This window comes from Mytilus edulis, chromosome 11 (genome assembly GCF_963676685.1).
Source record: "Mytilus edulis chromosome 11, xbMytEdul2.2, whole genome shotgun sequence".
Taxonomy (NCBI): domain Eukaryota; kingdom Metazoa; phylum Mollusca; class Bivalvia; order Mytilida; family Mytilidae; genus Mytilus; species Mytilus edulis.
In genome coordinates, this window is record NC_092354.1 from 63,989,343 (window position 1) to 64,012,898 (window position 23,556).

At 31.7% G+C, this 23,556-nt stretch overlaps 1 pseudogene; it reads left to right on the forward strand.

Moving 5' to 3' along the window:
* Positions 1-23,556, forward strand: part of LOC139494478 (scavenger receptor cysteine-rich domain-containing protein DMBT1-like) — a 53,472-nt pseudogene that overhangs the window by 19,748 nt on the left and 10,168 nt on the right.

Genomic DNA, 23,556 nt, shown 5'->3' on the forward strand with positions numbered 1-23,556 from the left:
AAACCCGATTATTGATAAACAACTGAATACAGTTTGCTTATTTAAGTGTTAATTTATCATAAATTACGCTTGCAATAAATTTGTAAAATACATGTGTAGTGTCTATGTAAGAACTGCCTTTCTCGTTGCTATAATCCCTACCCCTTTAGTTGTCATCAGAAGTGACATACTACTGGATTTATTATTATAGTTATGAGTAACTCGACGGGTGTACATTGTAACTGGAACCGATTATTCTGTAAAAAAATGAAAACAACATGTTATTTATTTCATGTGTCCGAAACGCGTTTTATGATTTGCCTTAATCAGGAACGTCGAAATATTTGAAAGCCGATCATCTATAAAACAGAGACAGTTGAAAGCTATATGACCAAAACGGACACGAAAAATAGACAAATTCATCTAGCTAGTTTGATGGGAGTTGAAACCCCAGTTTCTTTATAATTCTAAAATTTATAAACGGACAATTGTAGAAAAAGTTTGAAAAATTTAAACTGTAATGAATTTTCATGTTTTTAGTTTCATTTTAATTCTTTCTTTTATAATTGGTTTATTTTAAATGTTTTCAGATTATGAATCTTCTACTTATCAGTATAGAATGACAACGTCTGATACACTTGGAGGATATGGTATATACAGATTGATATATTTCCTTGTGTTATATTGGTTTTAAAAAATCAATTGAGAGTTCAATTCTTTTCAGTAATCTTGTAATATCAAGATTATGACATAATGTTTAAGGCATAATAGAATTGCATGTGAATTCATTATATTTGTACAATATAGTTACCATCTTTTTCCAAGATTGCAAATAATTGATACATTGTTTTGGAAAAGGTTTGAAAAAAACCAAAAGCGGTTAGCAAAAAAAAGTGATAACATCGACAATCTGGCATCTCTCTACCGGAGACTAAACTGAGTAGACGTAATTATATATCACTCACCGTACGGCCCTGGTCAATTAGTACAAATTCATACAACATAGCAAGTTAATTGACATCAAAATAACATTTAAAACGAGAAAACTAACGGCCTGGCCACTGTTTCACAACGCCTTCCTAACTTACGATCATCGTATCAGTTTTCGATCCGTTTACGTGTGGTTCTACGTTCCGGCCGTTACGTGTGTTTCAAAAAGGCATCGTAAAGGAATACAAAATTGATCGCAAGTTACGTAAGGATATCGTAAAACGGAAGAGTGCTTTCTTTCAAGTCCGCACTTTTATCGAGTATGGCATGCCAAATAAACATATTAAATAATTATTACGGATGGCGAATTATTACGATATTTTTATATCAAAATTAATGCAAGTAAAGAAGTTTAGCCCGTTTTCCATATTCAAGTTATGACACTTTTATTATAGATATAAAGTTAATACAGAATTTAAAACGATTAAAGAATTATGCAAGTATTCCTGAAAATTGTTATGCCTTTTGAGTTTAATACCCGGTAACATATTGCACAGGGAGGGAAATTTTCAAACGCTCTCTGTCATTGAAATTAAATTACGACATCGGCTAAGAGGGCATTCAGTGTATATACTAGTATTGTCCATTACATATATTAACAACACTTTGTACAAATGTTCCTTTTGAAGACAGAAAAATATAGATATATTAAACAAAACTATCCGTCACAGTGAGGGTCTGGATTGGGGCAACGATGGGGACAGGAAGAAGGGGATCTTCGTTTCTTAAAAAATTGTTCTGTAATTATTTTTACCATTCTTATCTATTCAATACGCAATATGCTTATTCTTTAAATTATGTGTCCTTTTTGAATTTGTCACTGCACTACACAAATGAAACCGTTTATCAAATTTGATTGAAAGTAAAAACGCTTAAATATAAATATTTTATTTTATTTGTATTTTTTTTGGATATCTGGGATAACAAGCAGTACATCAGATCAAATTACTTATAGAATAGAATAGAATAGAATAGAATATTTTAATATTAAAGTGCAACCTGAATTATAACAAAAATTGCATTCATATATTCAAGTAATTTTCAGCCAGCCAAATAGGCTTATGATGCACTGTACATTGTGTGTCATTATTGAAAATAAAATAAATAAATAAGTATAGTTCAAATTTACACGCATATTATAGCAAGGCACGTTATCAGTTGATCACAGATTGTCTGATGGTAAAACTGTTCAAAATAAAGTTAGAAACAAGCTTGCTGTAATTACAAAATAAATGTTTTAATTTGATGTTCGCTGGTAGCGTAGTTAAGTCTATGTTGTACTTATCTCGGATATCATTAAATAATGTTGTTCGTAATTGTTCATAGCGTTCACAAAACAGCAAGACATGGGATTCGTCCTCTATTGATTGAGACTTGCATTTTTACAAAGGCGTTGGTCAAGTGGCACGTTACGAAATCTGCCCTTTTCGATCTCTAAATGTAAAGTTTCGCTTCGCATCCGGGCTATCACTGATCGTTGTTGTCTTGATAAACACCTTTTCAAGTATAGCTCTACATTGTAGTCAGTTTTAATGTTTTTATATGTTCGTAATTTAGGCATATCTTCCAATACATTTAGCCATTCCTGTTGATGCAGTTCAACGAGTTGGTTCTAAACACAAGATACGATATGAGCCGTTTATCGTATCTAGTTTGTGATATGAGGTAATAGTAGATCATAGTACTGTGAAGGTGAGCATTAAGATTTATAAAATATACAGCACCATTAGTTATCCGACATTAAGAGTAATCTGGGATCTGATAGAGTAAGAATTTGATCACCAGAACCAGATTTTATCATTGATAGTCAAACTATCCAACAAAATATAAAAAAAATGTCTATCAATCAATTGTTTTGAAGAATATTAAAATATATTTAACAATTATTCGTAGTGAAAAAAATGTGTTACCCCCCAAAAATAAAAAACAATGTCATCCGTCCTTGAGCATTTGTCTTCCAGACCTTTGCAGTAAATTTTTGTTTACAATTGTAATGAATTATTGATCTTACAAATATAAAACTGCAGACGTAAGGATCATTCCGGCGGAAGAGACGTTTTGATTCTCCAATTCCCTTCAATTGTCCATATATTTTAGAATAATAAAGAAATTAATGTTTAAGACCACCAGGCATCTTCAACTGATTTTGCTATTTTTAGGACATTTTTGGTCAGATAGCTCGTCAACTGTTTCTGTTCTTTTGCATCTTTGGTTCAAAATATTCGGCTCTAACCGTAACAGTGATCAATCTAGAATAAGTCTTTGATTGAATGAAATTTATATAAACTAGTTGTTTCCGGGTTTTTCTGCTATTGAAGAGCTTTTTGTTGTCAACGGTTATTTTGATCTGAACTCTATCACAAACTATGTTATCATAGTTGTTATAATTTCTGAAACAATGTAGGTGAAGGATTTAAGGTTAACTTTGTCTGGAATAGTTGACGAAATGGTAAATCAAGATTTTTTAACTCGTGCAAGATCGTGACTTTGGAGCAAAATAATGATGATTACGAATGTACATAATTTGCCTAGGTTATATCAACGAACCAGACCTGATTAGGACCAGTTCAACATTTCATTCCAAGTAATATACTTAAATCAATAATAAATTTGGTATGCAAAAAACGCTGAGTTTAGTTATTGTCTTAATCCTTTAATTTTGTAATCGCTTTTTTATTTTGCCTTTTTTCCAATGTTTTTTTTTCCTTCATTTAAGCATCCTTTTATTCCATATTTCTTATTTTATGCTCATTTTTCTTACATTCTCTCTTTTTTTTGGGGGGGGGGAACGACATTATTCCTTATTCTGTAAACCTCATCCACAACCTCTTATATTTGGGGTTATTTCAAATAAATATCTGATATTCAAGCACCTATTAGCGGTATAGGATGCATAATATTATATGAGTATCTACAAGAAAAATTTTTTGTGGTCTCTTTTAAAGGTCAGTGCATGAGATAAATATGCTACAACCAACCCACAAAAGGGTTGCCTTATATGAATTTAATAGCTATAGAATGTGTTTTTAAATTTTGTATTTTGCTGTTTGTCTTATTGTCGTCTCTCTATGGTCATAATGTATCAACGACAACGCATGCAAAAATTGGAAAATGATTCATAACTATGACCATATCTACGATAATTCATAGTAACACAGATTAGCCAAGTTATGTACATATTGTTACATGTTCGATAACCCCGCCTGTCAACAAATATAGCCGATATGGCTAAAAAAAATAGTTGTAAAATACAGGTTTTTGTTTATATCTCTGAGACCAAAGCATTTAGAGCAAAACTGACATGGGGTAAAAAAGTTCATCAGGCTAAGTTCTATCTTAAATTTCCAAACTAATCAGACAAGCTGTTGTTGGGTTGCTGTCTGTGAATTAGTAATTTTAAGGAACTTTTGCAGTTTTTTGTTATTATCTTTAATATTATTATAGATAGAAATAAACTGTAAACAACATTATTGTTCAACAAGGTAAGATCTGCAAATAAGTTAGCATTACCAAAATTGTCAATTGACATCATAAGGAGTTATTGTCCTTTAAAGTTAAATTTAACAATTTGTCGTAAGTTTTTGTAATCTTTTACAAAAATCTTCTCTCATGAAACAACTACGACAAATTTAACCAATCTCGGCCTCAATCATTACTATGGTAACTTGTTTAAAAAGTGTGTCCGATGACCCTGCATGCCAACCAACATGGCAGACATGGCTATAAATAGAACTTAGGGGGAAATGCAGTTTCTGACTTATTTTTCTGAAACTCAAGCAAATGTATATTAAGGGTTGCATTATTTCATGCATCAATTTTAAATAAAAATATCAGGTGAGCGACAAAGGCTCCTTGGAGCCTCTAATTATTTACAATTGATGCATGAAATAATGCAACTGTTATTATTTTTCTTTAGTTTCAGAGATCTACGTTTTTGCAATTTATATCTTATTTATTTTTTACTCGGACGTTGGTAGTGAGTAGCGCTACGCTAACAAAACCTTGTTTCAGGAGTTAGTGCATGGAACCTATTTGTATCATGTTTTATATCTGGTTCTATTGCAAATGCTATTTTATTGATACTAGATGTATTTCAAGTCTATATCGGGATAAAAATCCATTTCATTATCAAAATGATCAAATGAAAAAAATGTAGGTTAAAAATTGAAGAACCTTCTCCGTCTTCTAACATTTGCGGCATCTTGATTGAGAATAAAGAACACTGCATCCATCTTAGATTTTCATATTCGCAAAAAAACTACGATCGAGATACGCATACGGACCAAATACTCATATGGTCTGGAACATATGCAATCCTATCTTTATGCATGCAGACAGTTCACAGGGCATATTCAATATGTAGTTTTTATATTTTTTTCTCTAATGTAGATGCGTAGCAAAGACAGAGTTATTTTACTTCCAAAAAAGTAGAAACAAAAATACTATCTAGTTAAAACTATGTCGTTGTAATGTGTATATGCTATTATAACTTCTTATCAATTATTGCGTTGGTATATAATTTGTAAAATAAAATGTATTATTAATATTGTCGAATATGCTTATTGTGTGCTCTTTTAATTAATTAATTGGAATAAAACATCCTTCTTTAAACGTTTTGTCGATTACAACTGTGCCTGTAGTAATAAAATTATAAAAAGGTACAGAATGCGGACGTGATAGAAAGCCCATTTAGTTATTTGTTTAGACGGAAAGTGATTCAAAATACCTAACGTTGAGATTTGTAACACGTACTAGCACTTGCCTTACTAACGCCATGTTAGTCGACCAGTTCTGATAGGAACATCACCCCACTACCACCCCCCTTCTAATCGTAGTAACGCAAAGCTAATAAAACCTGCGTTTCAGGAGTAAGTATCTTGTTTTATATCTGGTTCCATCTATTGCCAATGTTATTTTCAATGGGAACAAACGAAGAAAGTGTAGTTCATATATTGAAGATTATTATTCGTCTTGTGACATTTGCGGTATCTTGATGAAGAATACTGAATGCTGCAGCCATCGTACTAGATTTGGATGGTTTAATTCTTATTCGCCTAAAAACTTATATCGAGATACGACTGTGTATTGCAGTAGTAAGTTACGTCAGGATATATGTATTATTTACGATCATCTTAACTAACGACGGCTTTGTGAAACGGCCGTAAAACCTACGATTTCGTTACGATGGACTTACGATGACACGTAGATTTACGATGGCTTTGTGAAACGGTACTCTGATTGAAATACAAAACAATAAACGAAAAAATAAATATGATTTAACAGAAACAACGATAACTACGGAAATACAGGATTCTGACATGGGACAGACACATACAGAATGTGGAAGTGTAAAAAATATTTTTAAGAGGCTAACCAGTAACTAACTTGTGACTTAAACTAAAATATCCATCAATACATATCCGTTGAAATTATTTTTATAAACAGTCAGAGAAAAAAACATGATATCATGTAATGCCGAAATATAGATATCGACAGAATACAGGATTATAGAAGAACAAATGATATGGGGTATTTTAACTAATAAATTCTTATTCTTATTCTTATTAATTTTGTAGATGTAAGGCTGGTTGGTGGTAACTATTATTGGGAAGGACGTGTTGAATTATACCACAATGGAGCCTGGGGAACAATTTGTGATGACAGCTTTGATATAAAGGACGCTAGAGTAATATGTGCAATGTTAGGGTACAATAGATATGGGTAATTCAATCTAACTACTCTTACTCTTGAAAGATATTTGGGTATTTCTGATTTATTTGAAGTCGTTATTGTTATGATGTTTGAGAAAGAATTTTCAGTCATATTATAAACAATATTTGATCTCGTTGTTCTAATTATAGTAACATTTAAATGAAACACATGCAACACAAAGCAAATTTGAAATGTTTTGTATATGATAAATCGTATGCTAGTGTTAACGTTTATACAACAGAAGCTTTAAAATAACCTTCTTTAATACTTTTGAGAAACCTTTAATATGGCAGTACAATATTACATGTGCGTCGTTGTAATGCGTTTAAATACCTCATCTAATATTTTACGCTCGTGTAAGGTCACAATTTACAGTATGAATTGATAGGGGTATGCTTCTTACATAAAACTTACAGAGTGATTAAGAAGACCGACAGAAATCGACACTTCATAAGTTTTACAGCCAAAACCACGAATCGATTGACCAATCAATGCGTCCGTATCTCAACTCACTAGCGAAATATGTTCGCGGTCTTAGATAATAAGATACCAGCATAGTCGTCTGATCTAAAATTTTATAGGTTATGTCACGATTGTGACAATTTGACTAAGTGTGAATTCGCATGGTGAGTGTTGATGGCAAAGTATGATATCAATCCTGGTCGACGCAACCGTCCTCGCTCTATTTTGGTACACATGATTCCCTCTATTGTCGTGTGTTACCTTGATTTGTCTATGTATATGTCTAATCGATTTACAAGATCTGAATATCGGTTAACTACCATTTCCTGTATCTAGCAATACGGCAACACTGGCTACTGACAGGATGATATTAATCGGCAAAACGTCTGAATTTGTTTTCAAAATTAAGTGAAGTACTATTATTAAACTTAGGCGATCATTGTATATGTTATAACATATTTTGGTTTGGTATTTTGTTTGTAGTCTAAGTTAAACCACTGTATACAAGTTTACAACTGCATGGGTAGGAATAGATGACAAAAAGCGAAAACAAATTTCATCTTAATATCCACAGTTTGTTGAACGACGAAAACTTGATTACGATACAAATGATGATTAGAAATTAATAGGCCCGATACATACTTATTTATATATAAAAAGATGTGGAATGAGTGCCAATGAGACAACTCCCCTCTAAGTCACAATTTGTCACAATATTTTTATATTCAAATGTACATTAAATTGAGAATGGAAATGGGGATTTGCAAAAGAGACAACAAACCGACCAAAGAGAAGTAAACAGCCGATATCCACCAAGGGGTCTTCAACACAGCGAGAAAATCCCGCACCCAGAGGCGTGCTTCAGCTGGCCCCTTATACAAAAATGTGTATAAGTTCAGTGATAATGGTCATAATACTGAACTCCAAAATATATAAATGAACTAAAATTAAAAATCATACATGAATAAGGCCAGAGGCTCTTGACTTTGGACAGGCGCAAAAAGAATGCACGAGTTAAACATATTTTGTGAGAACTCAACCTTCCCCCTATACCTTTAGCCAAAGTAGAAAAAACAAACACACAGCAATCAAAAATTCCGAAATGTTTTGTCAATTAGAGTTTAGGAATATAATCCTAGGGAAAACATTTTAATAAACACTATTTGTTCAATTAAGCAAATTTTTATCAATTAAAAATAAATTTTACTGATTTACTATTTTACATGTAGAAGCGTTACAGCATATGGAAATGCTGCCTTTGGTCAAGGGTATGGATCTATTATGTTGGATGATTTATCCTGTAATGGGTATGAAAGTGACTTATCCCAGTGCTCATCAAATGGATGGAACCACCATAATTGTAAACATAGAGAAGACGCAAGTGTTTCTTGTCGTAAGTTAACTCGAATTAAAATGTGTAATATTTGTTTGTCCAACTATAATTTTGATCATGTAATACATTCATGTGTCTCTTTTCCTTGAATTAGCTAGTCGTTTTATGTAGATATAAGAAGATGTGTTATGAGTGTCAATGAGACAACTCTCCATCCAAGTGACAATTTGTAAAAGAAAAATCATTATAGGTCAAGGAACGGTCTTCAACACGGAGCATTGGCTCACACCAAACAGTACGCTATAAAGGGCTCAAAAAATAACTAGTGTTTAACCATTCAAACGGGAAAACCAACGGTCTAACTATATAAAAAAAATGACAAACGAGAAACACTCATGAACCACATCAACAAACGACAACTACTGAACATTAAGTTTCTAACTTAGGACAGGTGCAAACAAATGCAGCGGGTTTAAACGTTTTAAAGGAAACCAACCTTCACCCTTTCCCGAAACAATAGTGTTACATCACAACATAGAAATACACACTAAATATCAATTGAAATGGCTTAACTCAATCAAAAGACATATACACACAAGTGAAAATACACTGAACGAATAAATTTGATCTATGACACAATGTAAAATTCAAAATAGATAAAAGCAACAGTAGTATACAGCTGGGAAATGTTAAATAATTACAGAAAGTGAACCATAACCTTGAACTAATAACCTTGTCGCCAAATAAAATATTGTACACAGGTAAAAGAAAATAGTTGTGTTGTAAGGTATACAGTAAAAATGGAGAACGGATTTTTTTTTTACAATTAACTAATTCATACTAAACACTTATCAAAGCTGGTATATATTATAAATAGAGAAACATAAAATAACAAAACAATATTACAATTGTATCAACAAGTCAAATTAACATCAAAGTACGATTTGAGAGTACTCGCAGTTACTGAAAGCTAATTAAAAGCCAAAATCAAGTTAAGTGAGTTACAACTTTGTTGGTCAGTTGTCGTTGTTATATTTGGGAAGACATAATCAGTGTTTAATATGAGGCAGGTGTTACTTGAGAAAGAGGACGAAATCCGTATCAATTACTTTTTTAAATTCTAACATATGCCGGAAATACCGTAATGTTTCCGATGTTGATCCTATTTTACTCAAAGTCTTATGACAAACGAGGCTGGAAGAAAGAGAGAAAGAAAGAGGTTTCTGCGCAAATGCGGGAATATACAAAAGTTAGAAAAAAGTTAACGATTATGAGTTCATTAGAACATTAGACATTATATATATGTATATATTTTGTATTGATTTTTCTACTGTTTAAGGGGACGAAGTCCCCTTATTATTTATTAAAGATGTCGCTTCACGGAATACTGAAAGCAACTTAAATCGCATTTGACATTTAAAATTGAAAATGGAAATAGGGAATGTGTCAAAGAGACAACAACACGACCAAAGAGTATAAAAACAAACAGCAAATTTTGTATTTCCTTTAATTTACTTTTGGTAAATTCATTGATCAATATTAAGTGACAGGGCTGAGATATCAAAACACAGGTGTACATTCATCAGCATTATTGTTGATGGAATGATTCGATGGTCAATATACCTATTATTATTGAAATAAAAAGACAGTGTTCGTTATAATGAATTCACTGATCCTCTCTTCATTCTGTTTTATTATTTCTTTCAAAAAAAAGACTGACATAAAAAGACTAGATAATAGTACTATATCTCCATTGGCCGTAACATATATAACGATACCTTTATGTGCATCAATATATCAGCAACTCCATATATAATACCAATATAATGGAGCAACCTAGTGCTAAATGAAATTTTTGTTAACGTTTTTTTCAAACGCAAGTACTTACTAATTTAATACTGTCAAATGAAACCATAGGCATACTTTGAATTCATGTGTAGCTGCAAGTCACACATATCTTGTCACAATGCGTACACCAATTCTTTTTCTAATTGCAGGTTACCCTAAATCAGAAGGTAGTAAGTACATTTTATTAATAGACGTTTTTGCACTATGCAAATGTGTGGGCCATTACTTAAAAGCGCTCAAGTTCCCGTAAAATTTAGCATCACAATTTTAAAAAGATGACGTCATATATAATTAAAGAGGGATTGTTGATTGACGTCAGAAGGTTATTAAGAGACATGTTTAAGGTTACTAAGTATATGGAGGCTAAATATCAAGTGTTAATATGTTTATTGCAGTCTAGTATTTAACCAAATGTAGTAAATTCATCCGACGCTATAATTCATTTATCAAATAATTGTAAACACAACAGTCATAGTATAAACGTCATTTCGACAATGAACTCGCATGCACGTTACCTCAAAATCATTTTTCAATTGAACCTGTACTAACCGTAAAATCATCTAGTGTAATGATCTAGAAAAAACATATTGACATGTAATTGATGTCTTTTTGATGTGGTTCTAATTGCGTCAATATGAAAGGTTAAATATTTTAGTGTTTCAAGTTGTCGCAATATACATGATATAACCGTTTATGTTCTTTTGCTTCGTGTAGTATATAATTTTAACATTAAACTATATTAACTTTGATACTTCTTTCATTGCCATAAATAAAGATAAAGCATCCACACAATATTTTGTCTTAACTATTAAGGAATTTTAACGATGTTTATCGATACATTTTGATAGAAAAGCGATAAATTCCAGATGAGCCATTGTCAAATTAAAGAATATTTATCCTGTAATTTGAAGTATTTCGTCGAATCGATCTTTAAAAGAATTTACATAATATGAGCTCTACATGCTATAATTCACACGGGATAACCACCACGTTACGCATAGTAAAAATGCTAATCTTTTGTACCCATTGTTACTGATATTGAATTGGATGACATGTTTAAACTAAACTAGAATAAAAGAGTGACGAAAGATACCAAAGGGACAGTCAAACTACCCTCGCTCTTTTCAAGTAATACAAGGGATTTATTTTGTATATTAAACACATAATATGTATGAATACTAGAACATTGATGTTGGACTGATTTTTTAGTACACACCATTTGTGATGACCTGGTTCTTTAAAAATTATGATATGATTTTAGGAACTGAAGTTACAACTGCTCAATACTTTGACAGAGCTACAACTGCTGACGTAGTTGGAAGACATGGTAAAACATTCTATACTTCTTTTTCTTTTTATGATGAAAAAATAAAAATGTAAGAGTCACACTTCCTTTGAGTAGGTTACACCGTTTACACTATTGTGTAGTCTCAAACAGCAAAAGGTTTCTTAACAAAAGACGAGCAGATATCAAAAGCTCCAGAAAAAAATGGCGCCAATGTTGTTTTTTTTTATAGAAAAAATGACAAGACAGACAACAATATAAGGAAACCAAGTGTTGAGATCAACTGACTAAATACCGGTGGTAATTTGTTTCTGTTATTTTCAGGACGATCTTGATGGCCGCTTTGATTTCATACTTATTTGTTTGTAAATGTGATTTAATTAGATGATCTTGCTGTCATTTTAATTGGTATTAAGATGGCAATCTCAGAGAACGTAACAAAAAGATAAAGTCGAAACTTTGCATTCACAAAAAAACGAAAAGCCAATGGGCATCAGCTATGTAAACTATCGGACTCAAACTGGATATTTGAATACTCGAATATAATACTCATCGCGATATAGCCTTTTGGGCTGATGCGAGGTTAAGCAACTATCTTTCGATCAATCAAATCTTATAACATAGTTTGTATGGTTTTTTTATGGGCATTATGTTTTCTGGTCTGTGCGTTCGTTCGTTTTTTCGTCCTTGCGTTCGTCCGTTTGGTCGTCTATCTGTCCCGCTTCAGGTTAAAGTTTTTGGTCAAGGTAGTTTTTGATGAAGTTGAAGTCCAATCAACTTGAAACTTAGTATACATGTTTCTTATGATATGATCTTTCTAATTTTAATGCCAAATTAAGAGTTTTTACCCCATTTTCACGGTCCACTGAACATAGAAAATGATAGTGCGGATAGAGCATCCGTGTGCTAGGGACACATTCTTGTTTAAATCTTTATGTTTAGCGTACATTCGAATCAAAATCAAAGCAGCTTACAAACAAATTATTCCATAAACGTATTTCATTTGTCATATTATTAAGTTGTTGTAAGTTCACTTATATATTGTATTAAAACAACACAACTGTTTCTAATGCTTTAACGTGCTTGAATAAAATACTTTTTATTTTGATCAACAGGTCATTTATCATTCCGCCTGACAAATGATAGTGAAGGATATCTACAGATTTACTATAATGGACAATGGGGTTATGTCTGTCACAACTATAATCAATATACAAACCAGTTTCATTCTGCTTGCCGATATCTGGGATATTCCTCGTATGTCTTTTTTAACAAAATTATTAAAGTTTTAGGAGATATAATTGACATGATTGATGCAATAATACAAATATTACTTGTATCTCACCTAGTTTAAAAGTCCATTCAAGCCTTTGCCATCACTTTGCGATCGTCGTCGTCTGTCGTATGTGGTATGTTGTCCATACGTCATCGTAAACATTTTCAAAAATGTTCTCACTGCAACTTCTTTAATAAATGTTACCACACAACATGTTTCTTATATAAATGTTACCACACAACATGTTTCTTATAGTATGTAGGTTGAAAATTATATATGGAGATTTTATCCATCAACTATCATGGCTGATGATACTAAAATAAATTCATTTGGAACAATATGCATATATTTTCTAGGTGGTGCATTTTTGCACCAAATGTTACTTTTATTTGGTCAGTAGTTTTCATTTACCAATAGAATATCCAGGAGGATACAATTCAAGGCGAATGAATCTTGTAGGAATAGATGTACATATCCTTTCATATTGCTACATCACTGCAAAAAGATTTTTTTTTTATATTGGTTATTGTCTTGTTATATCAGGATCAATTTTTAAATAAACACCAATTTACATTTTAGTACCGATTTGATATAATGTTTGTTAGGTCATTGTTAATATAGATATTAAAAGTGAAGCACTAATCAACTATATAATTAGTTTATTTAGTCTCCTCTACAAGGTTATCACCAGCCCAGTAGTCAGCACTTCTATATTTACATAAATATTCAGCGATACTGTCATAATTCTAAATTAACTGTTACGGAATTTTTTCATAATACTAGGATATTCTATCCAAGGACTATACTACATTAAATGTATTTTGGAAAAGTTGGTCTTCAATGCTCTCCAATTTTGTTCTTTATTTGGCTATTGTAGCTTTTTTTTTAGCGTCACTGATTACATTTTTTGGTAAAAACGCCCGTCTGAAGTGCAGAATGTGAATACTTGTCTATATGATTCTTTTTTTTATTTAGTTTCTAAAGCATTTGGTCTCTAAGGGATAGATATGTCACTAATAATCAGAACATATTTTCTTATCTTATGATTAACCATTTATTAACTGCATAGGAATCCAGTTTTGTATTTGTTTACAGTGCTTACAGCGTTTATGGGCGATATGACCGTTCCCATACTGCTATAGTAACAGATTTTAACTGTCCTAGTAGTAACTACTATTATTCCTCCAATGGTATTGATGACTGTACTGGTAACAGATTAGGATATACCAACTACTGCAATGACAAACTCTACATTGAATGCAGTAAGTAAAGATTTGCAGCATATGCATATGCTTACGGAAGCTAATGGATGGTTATTAAGAGCATGATTTTGTTATTTGCTTCGAATTGTTTTAACCCCGATCGTTAATGACATCCGATACAGTTTTAACCCCATCTTGATTTTTTACAAATATTTGTCACCTTGTTAATTCAAATATGTAATAAAAAACATACTTTTATGTGCTAAATGTAGAATTAAATGGGGGTAATAGTTTTAGACACTTTATTAAAATTTCGGTTTCTTTGAAATTTCTATTCTTTGGACAGACATGCTTATTTTTTTTTGTTTCAAAACATAAAAAGGAAGTATTGTCATGATTTGTGTATCAATTTTTGGAAATGATTTTTTTTTTATTAAATTTACATGCTTTTAGAAAGATATCTGACTTTTTTTATTTCGCTGCATATTTATCTACTTTAAAGAAAAAAGAAGCATGGGCGATTTCTTCAAAAATATTTGAATAAATTATCTTTATACAGAATCAATAGAAATGCATTTTTAATCATTTGCTTTTCCTATTTTTGTTAATTTTCCGAAATACATATTTAATAACTTGTAGATTTTGATGTTTCAGCTGGTTTTTTATTCACTGCATATTTATCTTATTTAAAAAAAGAAGCATTGGATATTTCTTCAAAAGTATTGGAATGCATAATCTTCATAGAGTATTAAGTCAAATGCATTTTTTTCTCATCTGCTTTTCGTATCTTTTAATTTTCGGAAATACATATTCAATAACTTGTAGATTTCGATGCTTCTACTGTTGGATATGAAGTTACAACTGCAGATAAACTTGGTAGTCATGGTAAGACAATTACACTATTGTTATTTATCCTGATTTGTATGTCTATCTTACGTTTTGTAAAAATATAATTGGGATGCTAAGACTAGCCCTATATTTTTTTTTGTCTCTTCCCGGACGTAAAAAAGACAGATCATATTATTATCACTGGTCAATATCATATGACTTGCATTGTATTCTCTTTAAAGTGTTGTGACTAGAAATTTAAATAAAGTTTTCATCTCTTCTATACCAAAAGAAACGAAATTGTACAGACAAAATTAATATTTATATTTTAAATATTTATTATAAGAAGAATGTTCGTGAGAGAAACAAGAATAATTCATAGACGTTTTGTAAAGTTACAAACTAGAGGCAATCGCAGTTCAAATATGTTGAAGACTCATAAGTCAGGTGCGATTTATTTCATGTTTCAGACATGAAGGAATCGTATAACCTCTGAAAAGAGAGTGTCTGGGTACCTCGACAGGAAACACATATCCTGCTAAATAAAAAGAAGATGTGGTGTGATTTCAAGTGAGACTGCTATCCACAAAAGTTCAAATGAAATAAATACAAGCAATTTTATGCAACGTTACTGACGTCAACAATGAGAAAAACTCCATGACGTATAGTAGGCTATTATAGGTCCCGAATTGAAGAAATGTGAAACAATTCAAACGAGAACACGAGCAGCCTAATTTTTAAGAATGTTAAAAAGACAGGCATAAGTAAATGACAACCGCTGAATTTTAAGCTCCCGACTGGTACACACAGAATGTGGTTGGGTTAAACATGTGTACGCATTAGCCATCCACATACACACATAAACAGTGTGTCTTTGTTCGCTGAACATGAGTCCCATTTACTTGTTATCTACAAAAACGTATTTTAAATGTAAACTGTGTCTTTTGCATAAATGTGCGCTCATATAACGGATCAGAAGTGTTCAAATCAAATATTGAAAATCAAGCATGAAAAGTGTATTAAAGGCGTCAAAAAATTAACTTTAGAATAAAATGATTCATTATTTCTGTTTGGATTAATAGTTGTTAGAAGTAATAGAATACCTGTACTGTAAAGTACTAGATTTTAATCTAACATAAAGCTATGAGACTTAATGTCAATTCTAATATGACGTGCTTCTTTAGCTTTGTAAACAACACCGTGATAAAATTCTCGATAAAATATACTTAGCGCAGACTCAGAGATATACATAATAATGGCTGTTACAATATACTTCCCACGTAAATCTACATGTATTGGAACCTATTTGCAGACCCTTTGCCGATTTTATTGTTTTAAAAAGGGCAATTAAAAAAGACAAAATATTTTTTTTTCTTATTCGTATGCATAATAAAAAGAAGTAATGCACAAGAGCTCGGAGAAATCAACAAAATAAAAATTAAATAAAATTCCGCGAAAGTCTATTAATTTTTTTGGCGCATTTAAGTCATTTCAAAACATGACGTCATACAAATGAAATCGCTAAAGTTGAAAGTTTTCTGTTACGTGAACCATCGGAATTCGTATGATATTGTATTAAAACTGATTTTTGAGGTAGGTTTTGTTTTATTTTCTATTCTATTGCATCATTCGCATATTTACTCATTTCAGCAAGTCAACATGGCGGCTCCTTAGTTACAAAATGTCAACTGTGGATTTGACGGAAGCTTACGAGAAAAACATGTAAATTAAAAATGACAAATGTTGGGTTTGAGAATTTAAAGAATTAAAAAGTTTTTTTCTAGCAGTTATTCACGAAATAACCTACGTAAATAGAACTAATATTTAATATGTGGTTTTAGGTCATATTCCCGTACGTTTAACATATGGTGGTGAAGGATATCTGCAGATCTACTATAATGGACGCTGGGGTTATGTCTGTCACAATTCCGGTCAATCCAAAAACAAGTTTAATTCTGTTTGCCGAAATCTTGGATATTCATCGTATGTTTTTTTATATTAAGTGCATTTAACCAAACTTCACCACAATTATCATTGATGTATCTATTTTAAAAATGTGTCCGGTGACCCGGCCAACCAACCAGGATGGCCGCAATGGCTAAAAATAGAACATAAGGGTTACCTGCAGTTTTTGGCTGTTATAGCTGAAACCGAAGCATTAAAAGCAGATATAACATGGGGGTAAAATTGCTTATCTGTCCTGATATTTTCAGACGAATCGGACAACCCGTTGTTGGGTTGCTGACCCAGAATTGGTAATTTTAAGGAAATTTTCCAGTTTTTAATTATTATCTTGAATATTATTATAGACAGAGATAAACTGTAAACAGCAACAATGTTCAGCAAAGTAAGATCCCATTTAGGAGTTATTGTCCTTTATAGTAAATTTTAACAATTTTTGGTAATGTTTTGTAATCTTACAAAAATCTTCTCCTCTGAAACTGCTCAGACAAAATTAACCAAACATGGTCATAATCATTATAAGGGTGTTTAAAATGTGTCCGATTAACCCACCTGCCAAACAACATGGCCGACATAGCTAAATATAGTAAAAGGGGTAAAATACAGTTTTTGTCTTCTATCTCTAAAACTAGACCATTAAGAGCAAATTTGACTGAGATACAAATGTTAATCAGGATAAGATATATTTGTCCTGAAATTGTCAGAGGAATGAAAAGAATTGTTGCTAGGTTGCTGCACCTGAATAAGTAATTTAAAGGAAATTTTGTTGTTTTTGGCTATTATTTTGAATATAATTATAGATACAAATAATTAGTAACAGCAATAATGTTTAGCAAAGTAAGATCTACAAAATGCTAAACATGACCAAAATAATCAATTGACCCCATTAGGATTTATTGCCCTTTACAGTCAAATTTAACATTTTTTAGTATTTTTTTGTAATCTTTCATAAAAGATTTCTCCTGAAACAGCTGAGACAAATTACCAACTACACAAATAAGCTTTAGGGTATTTAGTTTTTGAAATGTGTCCGATGACCCTGCCTGCCAACCAACATAGCAGACATGGCTAAAATAGAACATAGGGGGAAATGCAGTTTTCACTTGTACCTCTGAAACTAGTGCAAAAGTTAAACGATTGCATTATTTCAGGCATCAATTGTTAATAAAAACATCATATGAGACTAACTCTTTTGAGCCTTTAGTTGTTCAATGTCAAAAATTTATTCGATCTCTTTACATCAAAATTGTATGCATTATGTGAGGTACTTGACATTAACTAAAATTTAAAAGAAAATGCCTATTATGTATACGAAAAAGATAATTTAGATTATATTTGGTATTTTTAAAAGCATCCGAATATTCATGACTTTATTTGATATTATGATAATGTATTGTGTTCCATGTGCAAATGAATGTACATTGTATGATAAAATACGAGTTCAAGAAAATAATGTCTATCAGATTTCTTAGCATCCGCATACGATTAGTTGTATTGATATTTGTTTTAATTACTTTCAGTGCTCGTTCCGTATATGGTAGATACGACAGTTCCCATACTGCTCTAGTAACAAATTTACAATGTCCTGGGAGTTATTATTATTCTTCTTCTGGGAGTTATTATTACTATTCCTCCTCCAATGGTATAGATGACTGCACTGGTGACAGATTAGGATACAACACTTATTGTAACGACAAACTCTATATTGAATGTGGTACGTATACACCTCTCTTGAACAAGGTACATTATTTTCGTAGACTTGATTCATTTTCATACTCTAGACTGTTGTTGAAGATCTCAAACTGAATACATATTTTACCCTTCGATATATTGGTGATTTGATAATTTTCTTTGGTACCAATTTCCATTTGCGAATGTTTAATTTGTTTTACAATAACAACATGAATAATACACGATTGTTATAATGAATCCATTGTATTTAGTTATATGGATGTTTTATTTGATTTTAACTCATATCAAACGTGTATCGTTTTACCTAAGCCTTATAAATGTTATATAAACGGAGTTATTTCTTTAAAAATATGTTATTATATCTAAACGTTATAATACAGAGAATTTTGTTTATCCGGTTAACTTTATGCTTGACTTAATAAGTGTTTGGACTGTCGGTTTGGGTTGGGTTGACTTTGGGTTGTCGGAGTATTGGGCTGTCGGAGCAATGGATTGTCGTACTATTGGGTTGTTGGGCTAATGGGTTGTCGGACCAATTGGCTATCGGATTAATGGGCTGTCGGAATAATGGCGTGTAACCGTCTCATTAACAATTATACCACATCATCTTCTAAATTAACAGAACAGATTTCTTTTTTAAATTAACAGAAAAGATAAAAAAAAATCTACATGAAAGTCGAAAAATATAATATTTTATGTATGATAAAAAAAAAAAGGGCTCCAGAAAGGTTCTCCTAAGATCAAATGGTCACTTTTAGAAATTTCTTTACTTAACCAGGCCATTTAAGGCAAATTATACAGTTAACAGTGACACCAACAAAATTCAAACTTAATCTCTGTGTGTATACATGTTTCATAAGATTTGATTGAGGCAAACTAAAATTATAAAATGGAAACCAACTTTGTGACGACTAATGTACTGACGAACATGGGTTAAACCTACTACAACCCCCCCCCTCCCAAATTGCGACGCGGCCATAAAAGTGTTTATTTTTTGTTTTTGCCCTTGTTCCTTGAATCGATCAAACGATCAAATGTGTGCACAAAGAGTGGGACATTGGAAATTTATTCTTTTTTTTCACATGGGACACTAAAGTCTTGTATTCATGAATGTTTACAACTTGTTGGGACTAGAAAGCATTGATAATTACAAAGAAAAATAAGATTGGTATGTACTGCACTGTTTCTAGTGTTGCAGTTAATTAAATGTGTGGAATTTGTCTTCAAATTATTACTGTTATTAATCTTGTATATATGCAGACATTCTCAGCTTAGTGGTTCCATTCAAAATCTAGGTATAAATGCAGTCTTTTGTAAAGGTTACAGAGACAGATACAGAAAATAAGGGCGTAATTCATGTAATTTATAAAAGATTGAAAAAAAAACGTTGAGAATAGCAAAACAATTTTTTTGACGATTTATCCGGATACCTATTTACAGGTTTACTATCTTAAAGGAGAGAAGGAGGATTTTAGAAGGATACGAAGTGTGCTTCAGCTGAATCCCCCTCCCCAACACACACACCTACACCTACACACACACACATATACACACACACACACAAAACAAAACAAGATAGTACGTTATCGGAATCTTGAACTTGTGAGATATATGTAGAAAGACGCATAGTAAGAAATGATTCATTATTGATACAATAATATTGCTTGATAATTTTGATTTGGTAGTTTTGCCAGTAATAGCATAATTATTTTACCGGGATTCGCACAATTCCAACTTAGCAGATGTATTCTATTTGTCTATCTCGGAGATCCTGAATTCCAATTGCTGAATTGTAGTACAACAAAGCAGTTATTAATGATATGTTAATAGCTACATGTATATATTAAGAGGATTCCACTATACTGGACTTCCAATATTAGCGATCACCCATTGACTATTATTATTTTTGAAATCACAACCAACTTAATTAAAGTGTGTTCAATTTGCCTGTCCGTCTATCCGCCCGTCCATCACACTTCAGTTTCAGTTTAGAAATGCTTTGACCAAATGATTATATTATTGGTTTGTTAATATTATGTTAAGGGTCAATTATGTGATTTATGCTGGTGGAACAACATCTCAGACGGATGTGTGCCATAAGCAATTAAGAATTTTCTTACACTTGTTAGGGCCATATCTATCTTGCCTTTCCATAAGCCAGGTTGGCCCGGCTATTGCAATCCCATGAAGTTCGTCATCTGTTTACCTTAAACCAAATGCTCCACAGGGCACAGCTTTATACGACCGCAGAGTTCGAACCCTGAACAGTTGGGGCAAGTATGGACACAACATTCAAGCTTGATACAGCTCTGAATTTGGATTGCGATTAAATAGTTGACACAACATAGTTATATAACACAGAATGAATGTGGTCTAAGAACTTAAACTTAAAAATTGGACATTTACCTATTATGGTCCAATATTCAAAATCTAAATACATGGTTAGATTCAGCATGTCAAAGAACCCCAAGAATTCATTTTTTGTTAAAATCAAACTAAGTTTAATTTTGGACCCTTTGGACCTTAATGTAGACCAATTTGAAAACAGAACAAAAAATTAAGAAACTACATACACAGTTAGATTCGGCATATCAAAGAACCCCAATTATTCAATTTTTGATGAAATCAAACAAAGTTTAATTTTTTTGGGTCCCTAATTACTAAACTGTTGGAACTTAAACTCCCAAAATCAATCCCAACCTTCCTTTTTTGGTCATAAACCTTGTGTTTAAATTTCATGAATTTCTTTTAACTTCTACTCAAGTTATTGTGCGAAAAAAAGAAAAATGCCTAAATGGGCTCTTTTTTGGCCCCTAATTCCTAAACTGTTGGGACCATAACTCCAAAAATCAATCCCAACCTTCCTTTTGTGGTAATTAACATTGCGTTTAGATTTCATAAATTTCTTTTAACTTAAACTAAAGTTAAAATGCGAAAACCAATGTGTCTTAAGACAATGAAACGTAATTATCTGTTCAAGTATCTACTTGTATGCGACACTTTAAAAAATCAACATACCCCCTCCCCCCTTTTTCCAAACCCCAAAATCCCAATGTTTCATTACATATTACATTGAACAATCTGAAGAAAAAAACCCAGACAAGACTGTGAATGAAGCAAAAAATGAAGTCATATTCCAATTTGAAAATAAACACCCTCTATTTATATATTTTTTTACATAAATTTCTATTTACGCAGTTTTTTAGTGGATGTTGCTATGGATAATATGTCTGGTAACAATTGAAGTCAACAACACTTGACGATAGTTATTTTAAAGTTTGCGTTAGCTTTTATGTATTTTCTTATCGGTTATAAAACAATTCAGGACATTTAAGCTCTTAAACTGCGATATTCTGCAAATGAAAACTCCGTTTCCAAGGAAAAATTCGGTTGCTATGATGATAAAACTAAAAAAAATCCCACACATTTTTCTATTCAATTTGGTAAAGTAGTATCCAAACCTGATAACTACAGTGCTAACTATTCTGTACACATTTGCACTTTTCTGAAAAACACAAGAGAAAATTTGATAATTTCGCAAAAATCCCAATTTCAGAAAAGTTGAAAATATGCATTTTTTCGCAAAATTTTTCAAAAAATTTACAAATTTGGTGGACATACAATGTTCGCTAAAATGAAGCTTAAACCAATTTCTATCAATGTAACATATGAAAATTAATGAAAAATGCATGATTCTATTCATAATCTGAACTGTGATTTAGCTGATTTTTCAAAGATTTTACTACGCTTAATAACCAAAAAAATGTGTGTCCGTTACCATGGCAACCACTCATATTTTCCCACTCAAAATTATTTTTTAGCAGTATTCATTTATAGCTTCTATTATGCCAATTATAGATAAAATCGGAAACCCCCCATATATCACATGCATATGGCACTCTGCCTGGTTCTTATGAAGAGCTGTACTTAAGGTAGATGGGTTGTCTAAATTATAATCCATAAAATGTTTTCATAATTTGCCAAAATGTAGTTTATATAATGCTTTTTAAAAAATAATAATAAAAATAATGGGTCACCGGGCTTATTTCCACGCTACACGGTGTTCAAAATTGACAAATTTTGTATAGATTATATATGGAAAATCCAATTTTCTGCAATAAAGCGTAATCTACACCATAAAATTTTGAGATAACATATGAGAAGATGGCTTTAGTAATATGCTTTTAGTTAAGAAAAAGAAACAATGGGGTCACCGGACTCGTTTTCTTGCTGCATTATAAAATAGGTAAATTCCTAACACATTTCATTGTAAGTTAAGTACCTTAATCTGAACCATCTGCCCTTGCATTTGAGTTGCCTCCCCTTATGTGGCAAAGTTGGAAAAAAATTGATCAGACAAATGTTTTCGTTTTTTTGTAAAATACAACCACAAATATGATAAAACATGTCATTTTCTATACTGGAGTGGAAGTTCTCACACATGAATAACCCACTACTCTAAAAATTTGCACATTCTATTAAAGATCTAGACCTTGTTTTCTGGTATTTCCAAATCCAAGATGGAGGAAGACACCCTATCTACCTTAAGTCAAATGCATCTTATTTCTTATCTGCTTTTCTTATCTTTTAATTTTCGGAAACACTTATTCAATAACTTGTAGATTTGGATGCTTCTACTGTTGGATATGAAGTTACAACTGCTGATAAACTTGGTAGTCATGGTAAGACAATAATTATTACAATATTGTTATTTATCCTGATTTGTATGTCTATCTTACGTTTTATAAAAATATAATCGGAATGCTAAGACCAGCCCCATATTTTTTGTCTCTTCCCGGACGTAAAAAAAATTAAATGGACAGATTATACTATTATCACTGGTCAATTTTATATAACTTGCATTGGGATTGCAATGTATTCTCTTTAAAGTGTTGTGACTAGAAATTTAAATAAAGTTTTCATCTCTTCTATACCAAAAGAAACGAAATTGTACAGACAGAATTAATATTTTAAATATTTAGTATAA